This window comes from Lissotriton helveticus, chromosome 2_1 (assembly GCF_964261635.1).
Source record: "Lissotriton helveticus chromosome 2_1, aLisHel1.1, whole genome shotgun sequence".
In the NCBI taxonomy this organism is placed as follows: Eukaryota; Metazoa; Chordata; class Amphibia; order Caudata; family Salamandridae; genus Lissotriton; species Lissotriton helveticus.
This window is the reverse complement of record NC_136059.1, coordinates 426,950,534-426,978,186: the sequence shown is the minus strand read 5'-3', so window position 1 is coordinate 426,978,186 and position 27,653 is coordinate 426,950,534.

The window sequence follows — 27,653 nt, the reverse complement described above, 5'->3', positions numbered from 1 at the left end:
GTACACCTGAGATGGTGTTGGAATAAGTGTGAAGGTCATTCCATTCAAGATAACTTTGAGCAAGGATTTTTGTCTTTGGGGTGTGTATAAGTTGGTCTTTTGTTGGACTGTGCGTAGTGTGGGAGTCGTCATCAGCTGCGGTTGATTCTGTCACGGGGGCGCCGGGCACATGCAATTCCGAGGTCGGAGGTGCAGATGTGCTCCCGCCTGCTAGTTTAGACAACAGAGCTTTCATGCCTAATTTTAGTTCGTCATCTGCTTGCATTCAAGAATTCTGAAGTGCTTTTGTGGGGGTGGGGTGGGACATGTCCGACTTTGGAATTCAGGTTTGACATGTCTAGCATGAGGCAAATATGCGGCATCACTGTGTGTTACATTGCCTCACAGCAGCTCCTCCCTCCACGGAGCCTATTTACTTGTGTGCGCAGAGCGGTTGCATCACTTGCACTCCTACAGCACACCATTGTCATGCCTGTCTGCAAATGTCCACAAGCCTGACAACAACACAGTGATGTTGGACGTTGAAGGTGGGCAGCCACGTGAGCGTAGGCCTATGGTAAGGATAGGGCAGACAAAGATATAGAGTTCATGCCTGGCTGAACTCATGCTGCGAGTAGGGCTAGGCATTTGGCTCATGCTGCAGCAATACAGATACACACAACACTTGGCATGTATGAGCCAAGACCCCGAGCAGTCCTGCGCTCCTTCATTTCTCCATTGGAGCGAGCCCACCCTCCGGGTGCATGCTACTTTACAACATTGTCGATTGCTTACCGGGGGGGGGCCGACACTACAACAGAGACACACGCATTAGTTACTTCCTTGTCCAAGCCAGAACTGAACCACGCCTAGAGTCTTGGGCAAATTCTTCACTCCTATGCGCTGGACTGGCGTACGCCGGCCCAGCCCACTCCGCTTACGCTTACAGAGGGGGGGGGGTGACAAAGCTACATGTCCAAGGTCTTTGCCACTGCCTGAGGTGACATGGTTGCATCCACTGTCCACAGCACAATGTAATGTGGTAGGGCACGGGGCCATCATGCCTACATAATGGCCACGCAGACACACTTAGATAGATAGTGGAACTGGTTATGGGTACATGCGCCCGGCCCCTTTTTATTACCAGGGTCACATGTCAAGTGACGCCTGTGCTGGATGTGTGTGGGGTGAGTGTAAGCCAGCCCTCAGGGAGTGGTTGGTGCTGGCAACAACTAGAACAGAGATCATCGGATCATACACACAGATTCAATCATAAAGGGTCCATGACTTGAGCTGCACTTTAGCAGGGGCACCAGTTCTGGAATCACACACAAAAGATGAAATCATAAAGGCTCCATGACTTGAACTGCACTGAGGTAGGGGCACCAGAGCTAAGCGGGCTCATGTAAACAAATTGTTGTTGGTTCTGTCCCTTCAGGATATTCCTGCTGCAGTGGGGTGTGGTACTCCTGCTTCATCTTCATCATCATCATCCCAGGTCTTCCCCACTGCCTGAGGTGACATTGTTGCGTCTGCTGTCCACAGCACAAAACTCAAACATAAAGGGTCCATGAGTTGTAGTGGACAGAGTTAGTGGCACCTGAAGAGCTGAGTGGGTGCGCAGGCAGCAATGATGGCGTGTCCTTGCAGGTGAGGATTGGATTTGATATGTTTGAGCCCTGCTGACCGCAGTGTAGGCCGGAGGCAGCGGTCGTCCGGGCGGTCCGCACTGGAAGCAATGTCTGTTGCCTACTGGACTGCGCCATAAATAAATCAAGACTCGATTTCAATTGGGGGACCTGCTGACCACAGTCTAGGCCAAAGGCAGTAGGCAACACACACATAACTCCTCAGTGCTGTGCCACTGGATGCAATGGGGGCCTGTGTCGCGGAGGCCAGCGATCGGCTGAGGAGGCTGGTGGTCACCACAGCGGCCTCCTGGCAGGCTGAGGGGCACAACCCTGGCAGAAGCGTTGGCCATCCCGGAAGTGAACCACGCCCAGAGCCCTGATCTATTTATTCAACATCTACGAAGGACCAGCGTATTCCGGTCCAGCCCACTCAGCTTACGCTTACAGAGGGCACGACAAAGCTACATGACCGAGGTCTTCCCCACTGCCTGAGGTAACATGGTTGCATCCACTGTCCGCAACACTACAAATACCAGCACTATATGTCCACATGGACATGTCTGTGCTCTGCATACTGAAGTCTGTCCAGCACATCACCGCCACACTTGGCATTGTGTGCATTCGTATTCATGGGTGACTTACCTCCTTCAAACATACTTGGTTCCTACCTCTCCCCACATTCTGCAATTGTGTGGCTGGGGGACATCCCGTTTTCAGAAGGTCAGCTGTCTTGTTCTGTGCTGCCTTGGTGATAGTCCGGATGTGGGGTCCGGAGGGGTGGTCCTGGGGGTGGTAGCAGTGAGTGTTGTGGCCCCCTTGGGTGTTCGAGCTGCATGAGCGGTAACTACACAAAATATCGAGTTAAAAATATCGACTTACATAAATATCGACTTCAAAATATAGAATGGACAAAATATCGAATGGACAGAATATAGTCAACAAAAATATCGAATTTAAGGTAAGTAATGTAATATCGGATTTTATAAATATAGAAAGTCAAAATATCGAAGTAGATGATATAGGTTATTAAAATATACCGAATTTTTAATAACATCAAATTTTTTGAAGTGTTTTGTATGTTAGTATATGTGTGAAAAGTGTATATTTTTTTTGTAATTTATTTTAAGTAATGAATTTTATGTTATTTAATTTTTGCGTCATTTAATTCTGTAGTGGGTTGTGGGGTTATAGGGGAATAGGGTGGGAATTAATTTAATTATATTAAATAAAATAATAATTTTTAGAAATTATGAATTATTTTTAATTTAATTGTGCGTTTTAGTTGTGTAGCGGGTTGTGGGTTTATAGGGGAATAGGGTGGGAAGTAATTTAATTGTAATTAACTATTTATTTTGATTTATTTATTGGTATTTATTTTGAATTAATTGTTAATTAATTTTTAATTGTCAATTAATTAATTGTTAACTGGTAATTAATTTGTATTAATAGTTCATGAATTTTAATAATTAATATTGATTTGTTTTTTAGTTGATTAATTATTATATTATGTTAAATTGGTAATTACTTTTAACTAATTTTTTAATGGTATTGACATTTAATTTATTTTTATTAATATATAAAATATTTACTTTCTCTACTGTTAAGCTCACTGGAGTGGGAATAGTAATTGTTACCCCTACGCTATCCTACTCTTTCCCTACTGTTGCACTCACTGGAGTGGGAATAGTAATTTTTACCTCTACGCTATCCAACGCTTTCCCTACTGTTGCACTCTCTGGAGTGGGAATGGTAATTTTTACTCCTACGCCTTCCACCACTTTCCCTACTGTTGCACTCACTGGAGTGGGAATAGTAATTTTTACCCCTACGCTATCCAACGCTTTCCCTACTGTTGCACTCACTGGAGTGAGAATAGTAATTTTTACCCCTACGCTATCCAAAACTTTCCCTACTGTTGCACTCACTGGAGTGGTAATAGTAAATTGTACCCTCCCGCTATGCTACGGTAAAAATATTGTATGTTTTTTTATTAATATTATGTTAATATATATATGTGTTTAAAAAAATTAAATTGTATGTTTTTTAAAATTAATTATTTCATAATTTTAATGTTATTTAATATAATAATAATAATAATAATAATACTATGGTATTTTATAGAGCGCGAACAGCTACCTCACTCGGAGGTGTCCCGGCGCTAAAAGAACAGTTTTGACCACGAGGACTGGTGTAATGACGCCTAGCGCGGTTGGGTGAAAAGCCAGGTCTTTATCATCCGCTTAAAGCAGAGCTCGGAGGGGGCTTGCTGAATCACTGGGGCAGAGTGTTCCAGAGTGTCACAACATTAGCCGAGAAAGTACGTCCTCCCAGCCGAGCCCTTTTTGCTCGTGGGGCGGCAAGCAGAACTCGGCAGTTGGATCGGAGAGAGCGGGCCTGGGTATATCTCGAAAGCCTAGTTTTCAGGTAGTTAGGACAGGTGCCAAACAGAGATCTAAAGGCCAGCGTGAGTGCCTTGAATTTGATTCTGCTGGCTACTGGTAACCAATGAAGTGACAGTAGTTACGGAGAGACCGACTGCTTAAAAGGGATCTGCATTAGCAGTCTCGCAGCCGCATTTTGGACCAGTTGTAGTCTTTGAATTAGATATTTTGGTAAGCCCAGATAAAGGCCGTTGGCGTAATCCAGCCTAGATGTCACTGTGGCATGGATTACAGTTTTTCGGCAGCCCTCTGGTAGAAGTCGCAGAATCTTACGGAGATTCCTCAGCTTACTCAAGCAGCAGCCAACTACTTGCTGAATGTGCGAGGTAAAAGTTTAAGTATTTTAAGTATTTTAAGCATGTTTTAGTTAATTATTTTTAATATTTCATTTATTTTAAATTACTTTTAAGACATTTACAAAAATTCGACATTTTGACTAACTTCATTTTTTTAAACAATCTTTTTGATTCGATATTTTTGTACTTACCTGTTTGTAGATAGGAATTCGATATATTTGTATTTGATATTTTTTCCTCGATATTTCTGTAAGTCTATATTTTTGAAATCGATATTATTTCAGTGATCCGCATGAGCAGTAGCTACTTGACATGTGTTGGTCTTTAGAAGAGGCTCTTGGCAGGGCTCCCTTTCATACTGCAGGTTGTCATCCTGCTTAACACTAGTAAAAGGTAAAAGGCAGGTGTGAAATCCCTGCTGCTAACATGCCTTATCGCCTGTTTTTGGATTGCATAGCAGATCTGGCTGGTCGTTGAGAATGTCAGGAAGTTGTGTTTTTGTGGGTTTTGCACGGGAATGCCTACTCTGCATCTCATTAGCGTTAGTTGTCGCTCTCACCCATGGAGATGTTTTTTACAGCAGCTATTGTGGGAAACTGGCGATGTCAGCAGTTTGCTATGTTTAGAAAAGTGAGAGCAAATAGCAAAACATTCAATTAATTACTGCCAGAAGCTCTCCCTTACTTAAACTCTAAAAAACACATTGTGACTACACAGCATGCAGCGGTTTGCAGCAGCTTGGGAATAGGGCCATAAATCTATCCCCACTTTTGTGGCGCTAAAGCGCCGATAGATCACTGATAAGTCCTTGAGAAAATGCCCCATTAAAGGGTAAATAGAATGAAACTCACCACAAGAAAAAGGTGGAAAGCCAAATTGAGGGTTCCTGCAGTGATTGCCAAGATACAGCAAAAAGGTATGGTGGCCAGGCATGAAGCTAATTTGGAAATGAGAATTAATAGTTTAGTATGCAGAAAAAATGATGGTAAGTCAAAAATCATAATTGTGAATATGGTTCCCTACACATTTAGGATTAGGACAGGCTCAATCACGACGATCTAAAACAAGTGGTCCACCAGAGGGAAAATTCCAAAATAATGTCTAGTTAGGCAGCAAAATATCCTCCCAAAAATTATAATCAAGCCATGAAGCAACCCACAGAAAAAAAATGAATTGATCAGAGGAACAAATAAAGTGCTGTGTGTTCTCTTTAAATTACAGCATCTTTGGAAACATGAGGAAGGCATTGTAGAAATCGGTCAGGTCTATGGAAGCATCTTGAGGGAAATAGAAACAGAAGAGTGATGCATAGGTAATTCAAAGTGAAGTAATTATGTTGGCCTTCTTTGAAGATTTCTAATAACAGTGAGATGAAAGGACAGGAAAACAGAATAGAGCACGGTGAGTGAGGAATATCAGAAGCCTGTGTACATAAATACAAAATAACATTAATATAAATGAAGCAGAGGGGCCACCAGGGTGCTGAGTGTCCTCTCGAATTTTGGTGTCCTCAAAACAAAGAGGAAGGTGTCATAGCAAAAACAAAACAGGTTGTGAAACTGTTATGTCTTTGCTATACAATATCTCTTTAGTTATGTGCCCCCTGCTCCTCAGCCATTGTAACTGTGGGGTAATAGAATGCTGAAGTGTGCATGGTTTGAGTGAGTGTCAGTTGGAATGCATAGGCTGAGCAGCAAGGATGCTGCTCCCTGTGGGGCCTTCCTGCTTCCTTACTATCATCCTTTCCTGCAACTGGAGATTCCTACTTTGAGAATAAAACATATCCTGTTTCACCTATTTTACTGCTATCTTGCATTTTCATTTACCACAATGATGATGAAGATAGGAGGGTGAGCTGCTACCAAAACAATATTACATTACAACTTCTTACTAGTACTGGTTATGTGAAATTTTTCTTTGCAACCAAACGTTTTGCTTTGGCCATATGTTTTTCACTTCCTTAGATGTTCTTCTGTGGTTGCTTTATTGGGTAGATATTTGGCCCCCGTTGGGGCACATATATTACAACTTTGTGCTGTGCTCTAGTGTTGGTGACTTTAGTACGAGGTGTCACTTTTGTTGCTCCTCTATATTAATTGTCTTCAGAGGGAGAAAGAGTGTGGGTGTATCTCCACAGTGATATATTTATGTGTCATTCTTGACCTTTATTCATTATTTCCTTCCCCAGTCTATTTATTTTATGTATTGTATGATTGCATTTTTACTTACACCATATGTCTTCTTTTTATGATGTTTAATATTACCATCTTCTGTATTCGATTTTTTTTACTCCCATGTTTTGTGCTCATTCCATGGGTGTTATGTATAACTTTCTTACCTGGATTCATATTTTCTATTCTTTTCACAAAGAAGGGAGGGTTGTGATATATTCATGTGTTTGCCAAGCATTCTCTCCTTAGTTATATGTCCCCTGCTTCTCAGCCAGTATGACTGTGAGGTAATTGAATATAGCCTTAGAACTGGCCATGGTGCACTCTACCGGCTAATAAAGACCCGCTCCAATGTTAAAGGCCGAAGGTGAGGACCTTTAACAAAGGAACGGGCCTTTAATGCCTGCTAGAGCCTGTTTTGGAGGGCTCTAAGGCTATTAGAACATTTCGCTCCAAGAGGGCAGAATGTTCTAATTTGTAAAACAAAGGCCTCACGTAACCCAAGGGGGTGAAATCCCCCCGGGATCTGTGAGGCCTTTGTTCACAGCTGCTGTGAACAAACATTGGAATGTTGATGCTCCGGGATCCTATCAGCCATTAGAAGCACAGACACTCCATTGTCTTCAATGGAGCGCTCAACACAACAATGTTCTAATGGTGATGTGTGCATGGTTTCAGTGAATATCAGTTGTAATGCATGGGCTGAGCAGCATGGATGCTGCTCCTGGTATGGCCTTCCTGCTACCTTACTATCAACTTTTCATGTAACCTGAACTTTCCTACTTTGAGAATAAACCATATCCTGTTTCACTTATTCTACTGGCCATCTTGCATCTTTATTTACCAAGCAGGTCTATGTTGGTCATCTTAAGAGGAGTCTCGTTGAAGAAAAATTGAAACAGAAAAGGTACAGATAGGTGTCAGAGTCCCTTTCAAAGGGCAATGGGGCATGTAGGGGTTACTGTGGTGGATGAGGCCTTTTACACCCCTGATGTACTGTGGCCTGACCTGCTATAAATCCCACTCAACTGGGCCAAGTGCCCCTTCTGCACTTGACTCTCAGTGGCAGTTGTGATTGAGCAGTCATGTCTGGTAGTGTAGTTCCTATATTCCCAATAGGCTCTGCGCATTGGAATAACATAAACGATAGCTTAAATGTAGGACTTAGGTCGACTAGGTCTCTATTTAATATGTTAGACTTAATTATGAATGCCAGCTAGCTCAGAAGTCACTAGAAACTTTCTCGAATTCACAAGAAGGGATTCGTTTCTGACAACCGCATAAACATGACAACTTTGCTCCCCCAAGAATAAGGAGTATATCTCCAGAGTCGCGGAAACAATAGATAACTATTTTACTCAGTCAATCGTGCATGCTTAGTTTCACCAGAAGTACAATTATTTATTGAACAGTCTTCTTTCTCATGCAAGAGAAGTGAATTGCTACAATCGCAATACTTGTCATAAAGTAAAGTGCGTACAGTAAAAGGAGTACTGTAAAATAGTACTGTAAAAGCATGGTATGGTTTCTAAGCCATACGGTATTTAAAATAGATAAAATACATATAATGATAAAATAATGACTAAACGTACTCAACTGGTGCGCCTACCCTGGTGTACCTAACCTAAGCCTAGTACATGGGAAGGAGTAAGTGAAATGTAGTTTGAGTTAAGATAGTTTCTGCCAAGAATCTGAATCAAGAATTCTCTAAGGGTCTAGTCATCTCCATACCTTGGTTATAGAATGAAGGAGGTCTTGTATCTCTCTCTCAGGACTCGATCTCCCAGCAACCTGAAAGGGTGACGGTGGAAACACTGGAGCTGGATTTCTCGGCCGGAGGAAAGACAGCGTCTCTCTCAGTGCATCAATGGGAGGGTCGGCTTCCTTCGGCACTTGCTACAGCAGGGTGTCGGGCAAGTAGATAGCCGATCTGCTCCAAACCACCGTGTGTTTTGCTAGGGCAGATGCTGGTATATTTATACCTGGAACGTGCCGAGTTTGACGTAAGGTTGGACGTAAGACGTCACTAAGAACTCGCAGTTCTTTCAGGACTCCAGGAGTTCTAGGACAAATCAATACAGAAGCAGGGGGAATTCCCGGGCTGCTGGAGGCTTGGTTTGTTTAAGAACACGTTGTGCTTTCTAGGAGTCTATGGGAGTAGCTTTGCCGTATTTGGACTGCATTGGCTATGACTTAATATGGTATGATCATTATGGAGTAGTGTGGCTCACTGGTTAGAGGCGGCAGGCCTGAGAGCAGAAGTCAGCCTGGGACCAGGGTTCAATTCCCGACGCGGCAGGGTCGTGGACCTTGGTCAGCGGACTCGATAATTCTCGCTTCGGTGCTTACTCTAATCAGGGGTTCCACTCGGCAACTCTGGGCATTAGCTTGCCTAATCTCCACAACGGCCCCACCAATTCCGGAGATGCCTGGCTCCACCTTGGGGACTCCCAGCAAGGGACCATCCCACAGGGAAAGCCAGGACGGGTTCCCCAGAGTTATACAGCGCCGGGACGCCCCGTTGCTGGGGCAGCTGTGCGCTTTACAAGTATACTACATTTACATTTACATTTACATTATGCCTTTATAAGGATATGAGTTGATATAACCACATAAGGGCATTAATCGGGAATATTTAAATAGGGTTCCAGATTCTTCTATAACAGGGGCGGGGGGGTGTGAAGATACAGATCAGTGAACACAACTCATAATTGAAAGTGCGGACAGGGTGAACAATGTATAGCCAAATACTTGCTTTTATAAGCAAAAGTACTATTTTATTTCTAACTCTAAACTTACAAAGGAATACAACATTCAGAAGCAACACAATCCTCCTTGAGTACGGGGCTCTAGTAGTTGGCAGGCAAAGAATTGTCCCACTCTCCTTCGTGTAATATGTTTGGGATTGTTAGACCTGGCATCATTGGCGTGAGTTTCCCTTCCATTTTGACGGATTGCCTCCTCTGTTTTGATATGTTTTTGCTGGTTTTATGCTTTGGGCATTGTGCCACTGCTAATCAGTGCCACAGTGCAAGTGCTCCCTATGTTAAATTGATGTACTAATTGGTGATTCCATGATTGGGTTATTTGATTTACTTGTCAGACCCTAGTACAGTGCATTATATGTACCCAGGGCTTGTACATCAAATGCTGCTGGTGGGCTTGCAGCACTGGTTGTGCCACCCACAGAAGCAGCTTGTAAAGTGTGTCTCATGTCCGCCATTCCAAGGCCTATGGGCAGTCTAGCACTGCCATGTCGACTTGGTCAAGTGCACCCACTTGCCAGTCCTTAATCCTTCCCTTTGCTTCATATTAGACACCCCTATGGTAGGCCCAAGGTCAGTGTGCATTGTAAGTGTAAGGTAGGACTTGCTCTGATGTGTGTAGCATATAATAGCAGTGAACTACAGCCATTTTTGTTTTTCACTATTGAAGGCTACCTGTTCTCCATAGGCTAGAATGGGCAGTTAGATTATTACTGTCTTATAATCCTAACTGACTCAGGGAACATGGTAGGAATTCATATTTAGTATGCCTGAACTCAGAATGATAAAATACATCTTTTCGTAAAGTTGGTTTTAATAATCTGTGTTTGAAAATACCACTTTTAGAAAGCAGGTATTTTCTTGCCTAACTGCCCAGGCCTACCTCTGCTAGGTTGTGTATTCCTTGTCTGGGTTGGGCCTTCCCTCCACAATGCTGGCTCCACCTTCTGTGGCTTGTCTGATGTCTCTGCCCTGCACTGTGAAAGGAGAGAAGGAATATTGTCAACAAAGTGCTCCAGAGCTGTATCTTCCCTCCCCTGTGTCTCTGGCCTGCACAATGAAAGGAAGAGGAGAGTCATGTAAACAGAGTGCTCAGAAAATGGTTTGGACTAGGCAGAGGCCTCTCTGCCTTCAGAGATCAAAGGATTTTGAGGTATAAATATTGGGACCCTGATCCCAAGAAATTAGGGGGCATATTACCAAGCAATAGCGATAATTATCGCTATTGCTTGGTTAGAGACAAAATTTTACCGCTGAGCTGCGGCGATTTTTATCGCAGATAAACCTTGGTATTACCAAGGTTTATCGCAAATGCATAAAAAACGGCCGCAATGCATGAATATCGCTGAAAAGTCAGCGATATTCATGCATTACCGAGCTAATGCTCGTAGCCATGTTATCCACCTCCCATTGGATAACATGGCTAAGAACTGCTCAGGGCAGGTGTTAGCTTTTGGAGATATTCGCGCTTAGCGCGAATATCTCCAAAAGTTGGTAATAGGAGATAGCGATGTTAGCGACTGTTTCCAGTCGCTAACATCTTGGCACGCCCACTTTGCATGTCATTAGTGATAAATATCACTGACATGCAAAGTGGGGCCCAAGATGGTCGCTATCTCCTACTAGCTGTCGCTAACTGGTGTTAGCGACAGCTAGGTAATATGGAGATCATTTTATCTCCGCTTTCTTGGCTTTTAAAGCCAACAAAGCGGAGATAAACCCCCTTGATAATATGCCCCTCGATCACTTCTGGAACAAGAATCTTTTTGCCAAGGAGAAGAACCAAGGAAGCTGCAGGAGTTTGACTTCCCCTCTCCCAGTGTGCTGTTTGCTGGGTTGGCCTGCAGTGGTTGCTTCATGGCCAAGGAAAGGAGAAGGAACTTTTTAAGGACTTTCATCATCTTCAGAATATTCTCCAAGGGCTTGAACTGGGCTTGCCTTCAGCTCAAGTCTCAGGGTCAAAAGACTTCGACTCCAGCTCCCCTCTGAATTTCCTTGCTCGGAATTCTCAACTCCAGACATGTGCGTGCCGCTGGGAGCTGGAAGCGCAACACATCGAGAGGAAGCATGTTGCCACTGCAGCTGAAATTGTCGCATCGCCAGAAAAGCGAGCCTTCACTGCATTTCACTGTAAGCATGTGTTCACCGAAGCTGCCTGCTGTCGCATCACTGGAGAAGTGTGACGCAGGGCCTGTCGTGGCTTCAAAGTACAGAGTCGTCGCAAGGCTGCCAGGGCATCTACTCATCGTCATCCCATCGTCGCATCAAGGACCCCATCTTCTTGCAACGCAACCGGATCATCGCATCGCATCAAGGCACCATCTTGCGCACCGCAACGGGCCCGCAGGCTGAGAATCTATGCATCACCTTCACATCGGTAGGGATAACGATGCATCCCCTACTCTGAGCAAGCATTGAGGCATGACTAATCATCTCCCCTGGATCACGGAACCGACGCATCTTCCCTTTTGCGAGTCTTTTGTTTACTTTGCGTTACGCATCCAGGTACTTTATTGAGAACTTTGTTGCATTTATCATCAACTTGAACTAAGCAACGTTTTATCATCTTTAAAGCAATCTTAAGTGTAGTATTGTGGATTTTTGTCATTTGTGGTCTTGTGTTTAAGTCTATATAAAGAATACTTATTTTTATATAACCTGTGTTTGTGTGTGTAGTGTTTTCACTGTATTACTGTAAATGTAAATGTAAATGTAGGTGTACTTATATAGCGCAAACCTGTCACCCAAAGGGCATCCTGGCGCTTGCTTAGGGAACCCGTCCTGGTATTCCCCTGTGAGAAACCCCGGCAGGGTGTCCACAAGATGAAAGCCAGGCATCCCGCCGCGAGGGGCCGTAGTGGAGATTAAGCAAGCTATTGCCCAGAGTTGCAGAGTGTGACCCCGTGATTCGAGTAGGCACCGGAGCGAGAATTGTCGAGTCCGTGGAATTTTTGAGCCAGAGACCCGCCAAGGCGGGGAATCGAACCCTGGTCCACGGTCGATCTCAGCTTCCGGGTCTGCCGCCTCTAACCACTGAGCCACGCTTCACAAATGCTTAACACACTGCCTCTGAGATAATCCTGTCTGCTTGTGCCAAGCTACCAAGGGGGTGATCAGGGGTTATTTAAGAGTGTAATCCCCTTATCCTGACTTAGAAGTAAGGGTCCCTATTTGGTCAAAGGTGAATACCATTGCCAACTAGAGACCCCAAGATCTAACAGGGATTATTCCTCATTCGCTGGCTGGTGCATCCACGGAATGCAAACTACTGGGCCAAGGTCAAGTGTTTACTTTTGACTCTTCAGGATTTCCATGAAAGTGTCTATGGTGCCACGGGGTTTTCAGCAGTGAATCCCCCCTAGATCAAGGCTTACCCGCTCTTGCAGTACAGCAGGTGCCTTCACCAATGGCACTCCTGAGATCTGATCTGCTAGGAGAAGTCAGTCTGCTCATGTTACATGCAGAAGCACCGGGCTGGCAAAAGCTCACTCTCTGGAATGGCGCGGCTGCTCGCCCCAGTGATCGAAGCAGCTATGAACGCCCAGTGATGCTGTAAGTCAAGTTCTCCACAGTGGGGGGAAGTCAGTCCTTCGGCTCCCAACTTGAGGCCTGTGAGGGTGCATCGCCCTCCTGGGTGTCCTATTGGTCCATGGGAGTCAATCAGGGCAGATCCTTTGGTGAGAGTACACCCGCCAGTCACAGCCACACTTCAGCTTGGTAGTTCGGACTGGACTTTTCCCATGAGGCAAAGGGTCAGAGCTGATTTGCATATAGCCAGTGTCTAACCCAGGGTGGTGTGGAGTGAAAAAAACGATGGATTTAGGCCCAGATCCTTGTACTGGGGTGAATGTATGACATTGTTCTACATTCTGTCCATCAACTGTGTTTTTTGTAACAGCCACACTTCAGTCCTAGACGATGACCCAAAGTCTTTGATGATTTGGTACTGGCAGACCCTATGGCAAATGGGATTGTGGCAGTACCTTCCAGGTGTAAGTAGACACTTCAAATGCAATCTCCTGCACCAAGGTGGCCCCTTCTAGCATACAGGATTGCCGCTCAGGCATTTATGAGTCCTGGCATGCTGAAAGTCCTTTAGTGTATTTTTTGTAGTATCTTTTATTAACATCAAAAAAGCGTAATGTACAAACAAACTCCAAGCATCAGGTGGAAATCTGGCAGTTGAAGACCAATTCCTGAGAATATGGTCATGGGTTTGTTACTGTGGTTTGTGACTCAATGAGTAGAAGGGAATGAATCAATTCTGTTCATCTACCTCCTCTCAAAAAAAAGTTGCTTCCTTACTCATAATTGGTCAGAATAAAACCCATTTCACCACAACTCCCAGCATTCCACCAGATGCTTGGAGTTTGTTGTTCCATTTCACTGTTTTTTATGTTATTAAAAGATACAATGATTCGTTCTTCTGAATGCAGGAGCTCATGAATCTCCACCTTTGAAGACATTTCTATGCATATATACAGGTTACTAGGCCTTTTATGAAAAAAGTGATCAATCTGATGTCTGTTTTTTTCTGATGTGACTTGCCTCAGCGGCATGTTGAGCCCATGTGCACTGACAGGCTGTGAGGTGTTCGCTAAGGAACTACAACTCCCAACAAGCTTCAAGACATCCTGGATCTCACGTCATACGACCACAAAATCATTCCTTGTGCTTAAAATAAGGCAGAAGTATGGACTTATGAAATTTCGTTCCTGGCAAGCTCCAGCCGCACAGGATCTCCTTTCACATATAAATGTGCATCGAAACACTCTCCCCTTTTTCATGGTAGACCAGACTGATTAATTATGCCTCTGGTTGGACAAAACGTATATGCGCTCTTGAGGGGGCGACTATCCCCCACTCTCTCCCTTTTTTATGATGTTTACAACTGGTGACTGCACTTTCGAACCAACTGATAATATGACTCCCTGACACATACGACATTTACAAACCAACAAAAGGAGAGGCAGGGAGATTAAAGGAACTCTCTCTTAGTCCCCGGTTCAGAGCAAATCAACAAAAGAAGAGAGGTTATGTGAGCTTCATAAGCCACAGAGAAGGAGCATAGCCACTAGGGAATCACACACCCGCTATGGGTGGTTAAGAAGGCCCTCACACACCGACCTGGTTGGTGTCATGCTTCATCATCGGGCCCCACCAAAGAGGCCGAGTGCCTCTTCGGTGTGCTACGACGCCAGGAGACTGCGGAGCTGGTTGTGTGTGAAGGGCGTGCAGTGAGGTATATATTAAAAGTGCCAAAAGGGTATCTAAAAATTATTTTAATGTGTGATCCCTTAGACACGAACAAAGGTGAAAAAAGAACTATGTGTCTGAATAGTTTTGCCAAGGTAATGGTTTGGTTAATTCAGAGTTCTTTAAATTAGTCAGTCAACATGTTTCTGCCTTTACCGTGGTTTAAATTTACCTAGGCATTCGTCAGGACTAGTTAAACCCCGGCGGTATGGACTCTCTAATCGTCCACCCTAACCTGGGGACGTGAAAGTGAAAAATCAAGAAAAGTGTGATTGAGTGCATAAAAAATGTGGAAGAGCGATTAGCTCATTCCAAAAATTCTCCAAAGTCGGGAGAGTATCTGCACTTTATAGGATGGCGCTATTTGCACCATGGGTCTCGGGAGGGGGGTTGGAGCGTACCTGGCACATCGCCCTCAACGCTCTCAGCCCACGTCTGCCACCTAGCATATCCTCAGAACCGGACCCCGACGATCTTTTTTCACCTTTGTTCGTGTCTAAGGGATCAAACATTAAAATAATTTTTAGATACCCTTTTGGCACTTTTAATATATACCTCACTGCACGCCCTTCACACACAACCAGCTCCGCAGTCTCCTGGCGCCGTAGCACACCAAAGAGACACTCGGCCTCTTTGGTGGGGCCCGATGATGAAGCATGACACCAACCAGGTCGGTGTGTGAGGGCCTTCTTAACCACCCATAGCGGGTGTGTGATTCCCTAGTGGCTCTGCTCCTTCTCTGTGGCTTATGAAGCTCACATAACCTCTCTTCTTTTGTTGATTTACATACGACATTTAGGCACATGTGAAAGTTGTAGGGAGAATGGTGGTGGTCCCTAATTATTTACATTAGTAAGATGTTTTGATGATATTCTGGCCTGTATGGTTTCTCAAGATGCAAACTTTTCTTATATGTGCTTACCAGCCACAGCCCTGGATTCCTTGCTAGGGGAGCCTTGATTGGAGCCAGTGTACCTTGCAATATAGTGTAAGAATTCATTATGCTTTTATTCGGGAAACATCATTTACAACGAAGGCATTACTACGCGTAACGTTTACAACGAGGCACTTACCACGTAAACGTCTTTCCCACGCGTATGCCTTCAACGATCGTCTTTACCACGAAAGAAACGTTCCGGTCAACAATCCTACGTTCTGCGTGTACTAAAAAGAAAAGTCCTTTTTTTATTTTGATAGGGGTTTTCACGCATAAATTAAATACGTGATAAGTAGTAAAGGGATGGGTGTAAATGGAAAAAATAAAAAAGGGGGTCTGGGGGGGTCTCCCCCCCAAAAAAATAAAATAATTTTTTTTTAAAAAAGGGGGGCTGGGGGGTCTCCCCCCCAAACAAACAACAAAAATCATTAATGAATCTACATTAAAAAACAATTAAAATAGATAACTGAATGTGTAAATAAAACGTGTAATACTAATTAACAAATGATATTCTTTGACGAAATATTGAGCCATCTTGCTTGAGGGTCAGTGAAAGTGAAAAAAGACAAACAATGTCACTACTGAAGACGTATTTTTTTGCCTATCAGTTTCATTATGTTTATTTAAGTGTTTTTTTGGGCATAATCGACGCTGGATGAATACTAACGTATTTACGCGTGGTAAAATGCTGCGTTCTATTATTCTGCGTGGTAAAGACTCTAGCGATGTAAAATTCGTGTGGTAAAGCCATGCGTTGTATTTGATATCGTGGTAACGTCATATATTCCTTTTATTCATCAATGATGTGATAAGCATGCCACGCACCACTCACTAGAATTGTAATATCCACAGGAAGCATGATTCTGCACTGTGTGCTGGGGTGCACCTTAATTATGGATTAGCAATTAAGGTACCATGTAGGTATGGCACACAGTCACTTATGCATATACGATGTTCTGACAACGTACTTTCACCACTTTAAAGGAACGCCAAAGAGGTCAATCTACGTTGCCTCTTTGGTGACCACCATCTGTACCAGTTTCATTTACTACTTACACTTTATTATTGTTTTGTTGTAGCAGAGTGACATTGTAAGGTCCTGACGAATGCCTACTAAACCCTTTCAAGGGTAGTATTAGGGCAGAAACATGCTGACCATACATGCCACCAGTGATGAGTTACCTCCCTGTGTCACTTTGTTACTTTTTAATCCTATCTCCAGGGGACGGAAGAAAGTTATAGCGTCCCACCAGGGGATACTTTTTACTCCACCACACTTCACTTTTTGCAGTCTGCCTTATCCACTCAGACCTCAGACTCTCATAGGGTTTACTGGACATCTAAGAGCTCCTTTGGTTCCAGGAGTTGTAGCTCACACTACAACTAGCTTCTGTGGTGTGAGAAGGGAACCTATGATGGAGCATGCCACCTTAGGAAGGGTAAGGGTTCTCGTCCTAAAGATATTTTCTTTTCTTTTTGGCTGTTTGATAACTGTGTAACAACCACTCAGTTTTCAGTCACCAGACCGGGAAACATCTTTGTGTTTAGCATTAGCTAGCACATTTCACCACAGGGAAGCCATTTACAAGTGTGGCGAGACTGGACATTGGACACTGGCAGAAAGGCGCTTTGGCTTAGGCAGGAAAATGACAACTTTCTGATTGTATCATTTTCAAATTAGTAGCACAAAATCTGACTGTACCATTAAGATGGATTACAAATTACTATTAAATTAAGTCCTATTCTAGCGGCTCCCAAACTGAAATTAAGTATTATAAGTTGTTATAATGTAACCCAAGTTTTCCCCTATTGGAGTGCCTCCCTTGATACTGTGAAAAATGGCATTGGAGGATTTTCACTGCCAGGACATGTAAAACACTAAGGGGCTCATTTATGAGCCCTTGGGTCACTTGTACGCCGCTGGTGCGCCACTTTTAGTTACGCACCAGTGGAGTAGAAAATGTGCCTTGTTGCACCACATTTACAAAGTGACGCATCTAGGTAGATGCGTCACTTTGTAAACCCCTGCGCCACATTATACCTGCGCCAGGTATAATGTAGGCAAGGGGGGCGTTTTGTCGCAAGAAAGAGTCATAGAAGTGGAGCAATGAAATCTATAAGATTTCACTGCGCTATTTCTTGGACGCTAATGCATCAAAATCTAACGCCTGCCTCATGGCAAGCGTAAGACTGACGCAGGCCCTTTCACATGGGGCTTGCCCCATGTGAAAGTACACATTGCTGGAGTTGCGTCACTTTTGTGACAAACTCCAGCAATGCGTCACTTTTGCGCCTACAGATACGTCAGAAATACTGACGTATCTGTAACTCCTTGCGACATGATGCGTCATACTGTAAATATGACGCATCATTAGTGTCGCAGGGAGATCGCAGTGCAAAGTGACGCATCGCTGTTTTCACGCAGTGATGCGTCACTTTTCATAAATGAGGCCCTAAATATTCATGTCCTACATTGTGATACCATGCACCTTTCCCTATGGGCATTTAAGGTCTACCATAGTGGTAACTTTAAATCAATAAAAATGAAAGTTTAGAACTTGCAAAACGTTCATTTGGCCAGGCTGAAATAGCAGTTTAAAACTTCTCACCCAGGGTGCAATAGCAGATCTGCTGACATGTTTTACAGTGTTACTTTAGTGGGTGGCACAATGAGTGCTGCAGTCCACTAGTGGCATTTAATTTACAGGTGTGGGGACAGGAGGTACCATACACTAAGGACCTACAAGTAGATGGAATTAGGTATATGCCAGTTTTAACAGGTTTAAAAGATAAAGCACACGCATGTTACAACTGATTAGCAGGAGTAAATTGCTACAAGTCCTATGGCCAATAGGAACGTATTCAGCTACAGAAGGGAGGCAATACCACACACAAGATTGACATTTCCAACAGGGACAAGATAATCAAAAGCGCAAAGAAAATTGTAAAACATTGAGAACTTTTAATGGGTAGCTTTGCTACGAATAACTTACTTTTACAATTCTAAAGATGTCACAACGGTGGAACTGGTTAAGACCTATACAATTATTACTTTGAAATATTCAAGTATTTGATTCCAATCATTTGCATTTGCCCTATTTAATGCATTTTTTTCTGGTTAAATTCATTAAAATAATGAAAATGCTACTCTTGTCTTTATATATGAGAGCCTTCTAATGGACTAGGAAATAGAAGTTAAAATCCCTCCTGCATTCTCATTTTCGGATTCTAAATGAACACCATCTGCACTTATGCTTATATTCAGTTGTTTAGAGTTTTGACAGAAGAATATAGCAAACTGAAAATGATATAGCTTTCTATATGTCTGCCACTATATTATTATTTCTTTGACTTACTGCTTAATTATTTCATGACTTTCCGCAAATGGATTTCCACTCAGGGTCATGTGATGCAAAGGGATCAATAGAACTACTCCATCCCATACTGCTTTTTGAAATAAAGATTTCCCACTGAGTTCCATTTTGCCAGACCCTTGATTGGGATCTTAAAGCTCTTGCGCATGGCATATTTTATAGTTATTACCAAATAATGTGCAGTTGACTAAATCTTATTGAGAATCACGTTTGTTTCCAGTTATGCGGCATTACTGATTTAAGACATATTTTTATCACTCATTACTGAACATTTTTAATGTAAAGTGCTGCTGTTAGCAATCAGAAACTGCAGGAGTACACATCTAAGTGCTTTGAAACATGAAGCATGTAATAACTAATTCAGTGAAATAAATAGACTGCTATGAGCTCAAGAACATATTTTACTTTATCGTAGTAATTCATTAAATAAGTTCCCTCAGTGCCCTTTAAACTTTTCAATATAGATTATAAAATCTGAGAAATATATTTATGAAGGGATAAGCTTATGTTTCTGAATGTGGTCTACATCGCGGTGCATGTAATAAGACATTTATTGTCAGTGAAATGTAAAGCAGAGCACTTCCATTTTAGGCATCAGATATAGGCTATACGAGTGTATTGTATGACAAAGAACACATGTCATTATGAGGGCCAATATGACAGGTTAAGATCGCAGAAACCTAGTAAATATGCGGAAAACAAAAACCTCAGTCTATTTAATATTCAACACCATTACTTTATTATTTTTAATAATTATGTGAAATGTACTTGAAAATATTACGATCATAAAAATCTCTGTATAGAGAGTTATCAATTAAAAGTTAGGTACTCTGCAATCATGAAGCACCTGGAGGAGCAGAGAAGAAAGAATTAGATGTAGCAGTTCAGTAAAAATCCAAAGGGAGATATGAAAGGAGATGCTGGGAGGAGCGGACATGGCACATAAATCCATAATGAGTCTCAAATCAAGTAATAAAAAAAAAAAAGCATGCTACAGAAAAATAATTATTCCTTCACCTACATATCATTAGTAACACGAATGAGATGCACCTAAATAATGGACTATTTCCTTGTGGTTAATATATAAATTTGCAAAGCAACGAATAAAACGGACAATCAAATACAACCAAGAGCCCACCAATTACAAACATCATTAAATGACTTAAAAACAACAGGCACTGGCAAAGCTGATAGATCTGTGCAGTGAAACCTCACTTGGATGTGCCTTATTTGAAGAAACTAATTCAAAAGTATCCACAGCAGCTATCTTTGAATCTCTTGTTAGAACAAATGCATTCAGACATGATTGGCATGGATGTGTGCTGCCATTCAAGGATGGCCACAGTGGATGCATGTACATTGACGACCACTGACACCTTTGAATACATTTGTAGATTTTTAACAAACCCATTCAAAGACAGCTGCCATGGATGTGTGTACATCTATAGTGGGTATCTCTGAATAGGTTTGTTCAAATAATACAAACCCATGCTTGAACCTGCACACTTGCGAGAGGCCATCTTCAAATTTCATTCACTCTTAACTTTAGTCTCAATCTTTGTTATATTCACTCATACTTACTGACACTCAGTAGGTTTACTAATACGTTGCCCTAAGTTTACGTCACTTTAGTGAAGCCAATCTAGCCCAAAGTTTTAGGTTAGTATTTACTATCTAATGCACATCCTGGTTTGAATTGGTTCAATTCCCAAACTAGGGCAACAACTCACTATGTGTTAATTTGCATTATTATGCATCAGTTGGTTGTTCCATGGGTGGTGCGTGGGCAGGAAATTGTGCGTAGACAGGAAATTGTGCAAAATCTTTTGACTCCTCAAGCGTACGTGTTTTGTTGCATGGCTACTAAAATTGCATCAGTGCGCATGGAGAGGGGAAATGCAACATATCTACTTAAGTGATAGTGCATGTTTTCTCTCTCCTTTGATGCAAGGCAGCTAAGCACCTTTGGTGCAGTGCTGCTTTGCATCAAAGAATAGTAAATCTGGGCCTCAATTTCACACAATCTCATTCACTACCTGCCACTGACTCTCACTCACTTTTAGTAACACAGAAATGTTTAAATGTACAGACAAGCTAACACATACACATGCTCTCTCTCTCTCACATAAACACACTGTCACCCACAAGCACACACACAACATACATTTAAAACCATTTTTACTTACCAATGCCACCGCCAAGGGGCCCTTTCCCGTTTCATGTGCTCCATTTTTTATTGCACTAATAGTGAATACTAGAATATTTTTTACTGTTAGTATATTGAAAAACGTGTAGAAAATAAGGAATACAAAGCCGCAACTGTGTGCACGGCACTGATTTTGCCACCTCTGAGGCCAGTACTTGCAAAGGCAGTGACAGGGTTGTAAATGCAAACCAGTGGCATAACTGTGACCCCTGGTGACTCCTATATCGCATCCATGTTTTTAACACCCATCCACTTTATTGTATCAGGCAAGTTTATTAATAACCTAGAGAATCTCACTCAATTAATATGCTGATAATGCTAAACTGTACCTCAACATGAATGCCACAAATAACTTCGAAATATTAGTCTTGCTAAAATACAATCAAGGATGTTTCGAAGAAAATGTCATTTCAAACCTAACAAAATGAACTTTTGCCTAATATTCTCACAGTAATCAACCGAACACCTTAGATTAACCTCACATAAGAATTGATCGTTATCCCCAAAATAAATGTTAATTATACACAATATATATTTTCACTCACTCCCTAAATGCCTAGCTTTGAGCTACGACTGCTGTGGCCCATCAACACCTCCTTTCTTGAGAATAATTTCAGGAACTCTGTCAATGTAATGGTTCTATCATTCATTGACTATCAAAATGTTCTTCAAAGCAGTCATCCAAAATCCCTCCTTTTCCTATTCATATGAGTACTAGACACTAGACACTAGAAACCCTCAGCGGACCCCACCGACCTCAAAAACTACAGACCCATCTCCCTGCTCCCGTTCCCAGCGAAAGTCATCGAGAAAGCCATCAACAGCCAACTCGCCACATTCATTGAAGAACACAACATCCTCGACTCCTCCCAATCCGGCTTCAGAAAAAAACACAGTACGGAAACCGCCCTCCTCGCCGCAACAGACGACATCCGCACCTTACTGGACAAAGGAGAAACAGTAGCCCTCATCCTCCTCGACCTATCAGCGGCGTTCGACACAGTCTCCCACCGCACCCTAATATGCAGACTCTACGATGCAGGAATCCAGGACAAGGCCCTCGACTGGATCTGCTCCTTCCTCTCCAGCAGGACGCAGCGGGTCAGACTCCCCCCTTTCCTCTCGGACCCCACACCTATTACCTGCGGAGTCCCCCAGGGCTCCTCCCTCAGCCCGACGCTCTTCAACGTCTACATGGCTCCACTTGCCCCCATCGTCAGAACCTACGGACTCATCATCGTGTCATATGCAGACGACACCCAGCTCATCCTCTCCCTATCCAACGAGCCCAACACCGCCAGACGCAACTTTCGAGAAGGCATGGAAGCCGTCGCCAAATGGATGAAAAACAGCTGCCTACAACTAAACACCAACAAAACAGAAGTACTCATCATGGGCCCAAACCCCGACGCCTGTAGTGACACCTGGTGGCCCACCGCCCTCGGAAACCCGCCAACCCCCACAGACCACGCACGCAACCTGGGAATCATCCTGGACTCCGAGCTCAAAATGGACCGCCAGATCAACTCTGTCTCATCTTCCTGCTTCCACACCCTCCGCCTCCTTCGTAAGACCTTCAAATGGATCCCCCTCGAACACCGAAAGACAGTCACTCACACCCTGGTCACCAGCAGACTCGACTACGGCAACGCACTTTATGCCGGAATAAACAAAAACCTCATCCGCAAGCTACAGAACATCCAGAACGCCGCCGCAAGACTGGTCCTCAACCTGCCAAAACACTGCCACATCTCCCAGCACCTGCGCACACTCCACTGGCTCCCCGTCGAGGCGAGAATCACCTTTAAGATGCTCACCCACGCACACAAGGCCCTCCACGGCACCGGACCAGCATACCTGAACAGCCGACTCAAATTCCACGCACCCCAAAGGACCCTACGATCAGCCCAGCTTTCCTACGCTGTGGTCCCCCGCACCAGAAAGACCAGATCGGGAGGCCGCGCCTTCTCCTTCCTCGCGGCCAAAGCATGGAACGCCCTTCCTCTCCACCTCAGACAGACAACATCGCTCCCCATCTTCTCAAGAAACCTCAAAACCTGGCTCTTCGACAGACCCCCTCCTTGATGGAATGGAACCTGCACCCCCCCCAACTCCTCCCCCCACCCCTAGCGCCTTGAGACCCTTACGGGTGAGTAGTCGCGCTTTAACAAACTCCTGATTGATTGATTGACCTCCCTGCCTCATCTCCTATGCAAAACAAGAATTTGCTATGCAATCGGTCTCGCCTTTGGGACCTTATATGTATTTGGCTATGCCACACTGTAGCCTGGGTGCTAACACACCTACTGTTCTTTAACAAGGAGGGAAAGTAAGCACCAAACCGCATGACAAGCAGGTATGGGACCGCATGGAGAGAAATAATGTCTTTCAGCGGGAAATGGTATAGTCCAAAACTCTGTTATTAACATGAAATTTGGGCCTTCGGTGGTCATATCACTGAAAATACAAGATTTGAAAAAAATATTGTCTATGGGTTCTTGTGGAAGACAATTACTATGGACTGGAATCAAGAGAATGCTTTAGTGATTGTGGTATTTTACTGATCTCTGCTGGTCGTTTTCTATCAAGAAAGTTAAATAGAGAGAGTTGAACATAAAAAAAGTCCCTAAGCGGAAGCAGACAAGTCCTAGGGCTGGTCTCCAGAACCCACAAAGTACATACACATATAAGTATTTACTAAAGAATATACAAGAGGTCTTGAATGCTCGATCTAAAAATTTGATCACAAATCTTCTGTCCTCACTTCCTTAAATTGACCTCATTTGAAGCTTGATAATGTTTGTATTACCCGCAAACATTTCAAACAAAACTCCCCTCGTAATTGGCACAGAAATGATGGAAGTGAAAGTGTATTATATTTTTAAGGTGCAGACAATATTAGCTAATGAAGCGGTATTAGCCTGGACCTTCAGTGTTTGTGGCTTCATTCAAGAATGGTATCATGCTCTGTCAGTGTTTTTACATTTAGATTTGTAAGTATGGCAAACCTTCTACTATGAAAAGATCGCACTAATTTATATTTTACACATGTTTGTAGTGTCGAAGTTAATTGCAACCATGCTGTGCAGCAAAGACATATATTTGTATTTTATTGGCGATTTTTTCCAGCTACAGGAAGCGAAGCATCCAGCAGCGGCTCTTGGAGGGAGTGCTGCCGTGCGCTGACGCAGGGTGGGAAAGGGGCAGGGTGGGGTGTAGTAAACTCCGGATTATGACCTAACGGAGGTAAGTATGCAAATAAATACATAAAAAGAATTTTGTTGCATCCGCTGCATCGCCAAATGTGATGCAGCGCGTGCAATGAAATTCGTTTAATTTATGTATTTGTATACTTACCTCTCTTAGGCCATTATCCGGAGTTTACTACCCCCCGCCCTGCGTCACCACCCGGCAGAACTCCCTCCTGGAGCCACTACTGGAAGCATCAGGGGCCTCATTTATGAGGCCTTGCGTGAGTTTTGCGCTTCCGATGCGTCACTTTTTATGACGCATCGGCGGCGTAAAACATGCCTCCTGATGCGCACTATTTACAAAGTCAGCGATATTCATGCATTATCGAGCAAATGCTCTTAGCCATGTTATCCACCTCCCATTGGATAACATGGCTAAGAACTGCTCCTGGGCAAGTGTTAGCTTTTGGAGATATTCGCGCTTAGCGCGAATATCTCCAAAAGTTGGTAATAGGAGATAGCGATGTTAGCGACTGTTTTCAGTCGCTAACATCTTGGCACGCCCACTTTGCATGTCATTAGTGATAAATATCACTGACATGCAAAGCGGGGCCCAAGATGGTCACTATCTCCTATTAGCTGCCGCTAACTGGTGTTAGCGACAGCTTGGTAATAGGGAGATAATTTTATCTCCGCTTTCTTGGCTTTTAAAGCCAAAAAAGTGGAGATAAAGCCCCTTGATAATATGCCCCATAGTTTGTCCGGCGAATTTTTTAAGGCCTTGATAGCGTTATGACTTCATTCTCTGTGTGACAAAAGCAGCTTATTCTGTGACAGAAAACACTTGGAGTAGTTGTGATTATATTATTTAGAAATTACATATTTTTGAAGATAAGATTTAAACACGTGTCGTGAAAAGTAAACACTGCTTCGTGAATTGTACAGATTACACTGTTATCAGTAAACTTTGAAGCTTTGTTTCCTAGTGCGAACAATTGACTCTTGTTTTTTATTAGCAGATACACTTTCAATGTGCCTCTTGTGAACTGACTATTGTTTGCACTGTTCAAACCTGGCAAAGTTTGTTTTCCCACTAACGTTGCATTGATTGTTTGCAGTACTTTGATAGTTTTTGACCTATGGCCTCCTTGTCAAGTGGAATTCTCGTGTGCTGGCTAAACTTCAATTATATGATAGAACATGTATTTGCTCACAAATTCGGAAATAAAGTCTAATAATTTGTGATCAAGTATGTATGCTGAAACGTTTGTTAAGCATTTGTCATGCTGCCTTGACGAGCAAATTAATATTTAAAACGTAAATATCTTCATGTTTTACTAGTAAGTGATGTTCCTGGTTATTGCCATAAGAATAAACCCTCTAAACCTATGGTATTACAAACTGAGATTAGATGTAAAAAAAAATAAGCTAACCGGTGAAGAGGGCTAAATTTGGGAGTAATCTCAGATTTCCATTGGTTCGAGGCAAACTATTCACACTGAGGGGCATATTATCAAGGGGGTTTATCTCCGCTTTTTTGGCTTTAAAAGCCAAGAAAGCGGAGATAAAATTATCTCCCTATTACCAAGCTGTCGCTAACACCAGTTAGTGACAGCTAATAGGAGATAGCGACCATCTTGGGCCCCGCTTTGCATGTCAGTGATATTTATCACTAATGACATGCAAAGTGGGCGTGCCAAGACGTTAGCGACTGGAAACAGTCGCTAACATCGCTATCTCCTATTACCAACTTTTGGAGATATTCGCGCTAAGCGCGAATATCTCCAAAAGCTAACACCTGCCCTGAGCAGTTCTTCACCATGTTATCCAATGGGAGGTGGATAACATGGCTAAGAGCATTTGCTCGATAATGCATGAATATCGCTGACTTTTCAGCGATATTCATGCATTGCGGCCGTTTTTTATCGCATTTGCGATAAACCTTGCTAATAGCAAGGTTTATCTGCGATAAAAATCGCCGATGTGCGGCGATAATTTTTGTCTCTAAACAAGTTAGAGACAAAAATTATCGCTAGTTGTTGGTAATATACCCCTGAGTCCCCTGAATCGGAATTCATGTGTTAACACCAATTTAGGTGGTATTCATTCTGTGAAGTAGAGCTTGAGTTCAGCTACACATATGCTAGACCTGGAATTCTAGGCGTGGGTTCTTCTGTCTTTTTGCCTCCCTCCTGTATTTTTGACTGGATGTTGGACTTCGTCTTTGCTGACTTTTGAACTCTGGGCCCTTTACAGCTGCTGTTCATTGCTAAAGTGCTTCCAGTGTAAATTGCAAATATGTTTGGTGATCCATGATTGGCATATTTGATTTACTGGTAAATTCCTAGTAAAGTGCAGTGTGTGTGCCCAGGATCTGTAAATCAAATTTTACTAGTGGAACTGCAACACGATTTGTGCCACCCACATGTCCATCCCAGCAAACCTGCCTCCGGCCTGTTAGTGTATTGTCTTCAGAGGCAGTTTTTAACTGCCATGTCGACCTAGCAAGAGCACCCACCTGCCAAACCCAGTCTTTCCCTTTTATTAGTTGTAATGCATTCATAAGTTAGGCCCTTGGTAGCTCCAATGGCAGGGTACAGTGTATGTGACAGGTAGGACAAGTATTGGTGTGTTTTACATATGTGATAGTGAAATACTGCTAAACTCCTTTTTCACTATTGCAAGGACTATCTCTCCCATGGGTTATCATTGGAGCTGCCTTGTATGTATGTATCGCATACTTTTATAGCGCGAACTGTCACCCAGAGGGTATCCTGGCTCTTTGACTCTACTTAGCTTCACGCAATCACACAAATTACACTGCCCTGGGAAAAAAGTAAGACTTTAGCCCTTTTTTAAAGGAGGGGAGCTCCTTCATGCTCCTCAAAAACAGGGGAAGAGAATTCCAAAGCTTGGCAGCAGTAAAGCCAAAAGAACGGCCGCCCATCCGGATCCTCTGAATCCTAGGAACTGTCACCAAGCAAGCAGAGGAGGACCGTAGAGGTCTGGCTGCTAAGTACCATGAGAAGAGATCTTGCAGCGCAGCAGGCCCCTGTCCGTGAAGAGCCCTGAAGACTATGCAAGACGCCTTAAAGCAAATACGCTGATGGACAGGTAACCAGTGAAGGTCTTTTAACGCCAAAGAAGAAGAGGCCGAGCGCATCCGAGAAAGAGCCAGCTTAGCTGCCATGTGCTGTATGCGCTGCCACTTACTAATCAAAGTGCTGGGGGAACCCAGAAGTAGTGCGTTGCAGTAATCCAGCCTGCTAAGAATGATACTACGCACTACTTCCGGTCTTGCAGCTGCCGGAAGCATGGGAAGGATCTTACGCAATGTACGAAGCGGCATCATACATGTGGCAATTATCTTATTTACAAAGGCGCCCAGCTGTAAATTTGGGCCGTA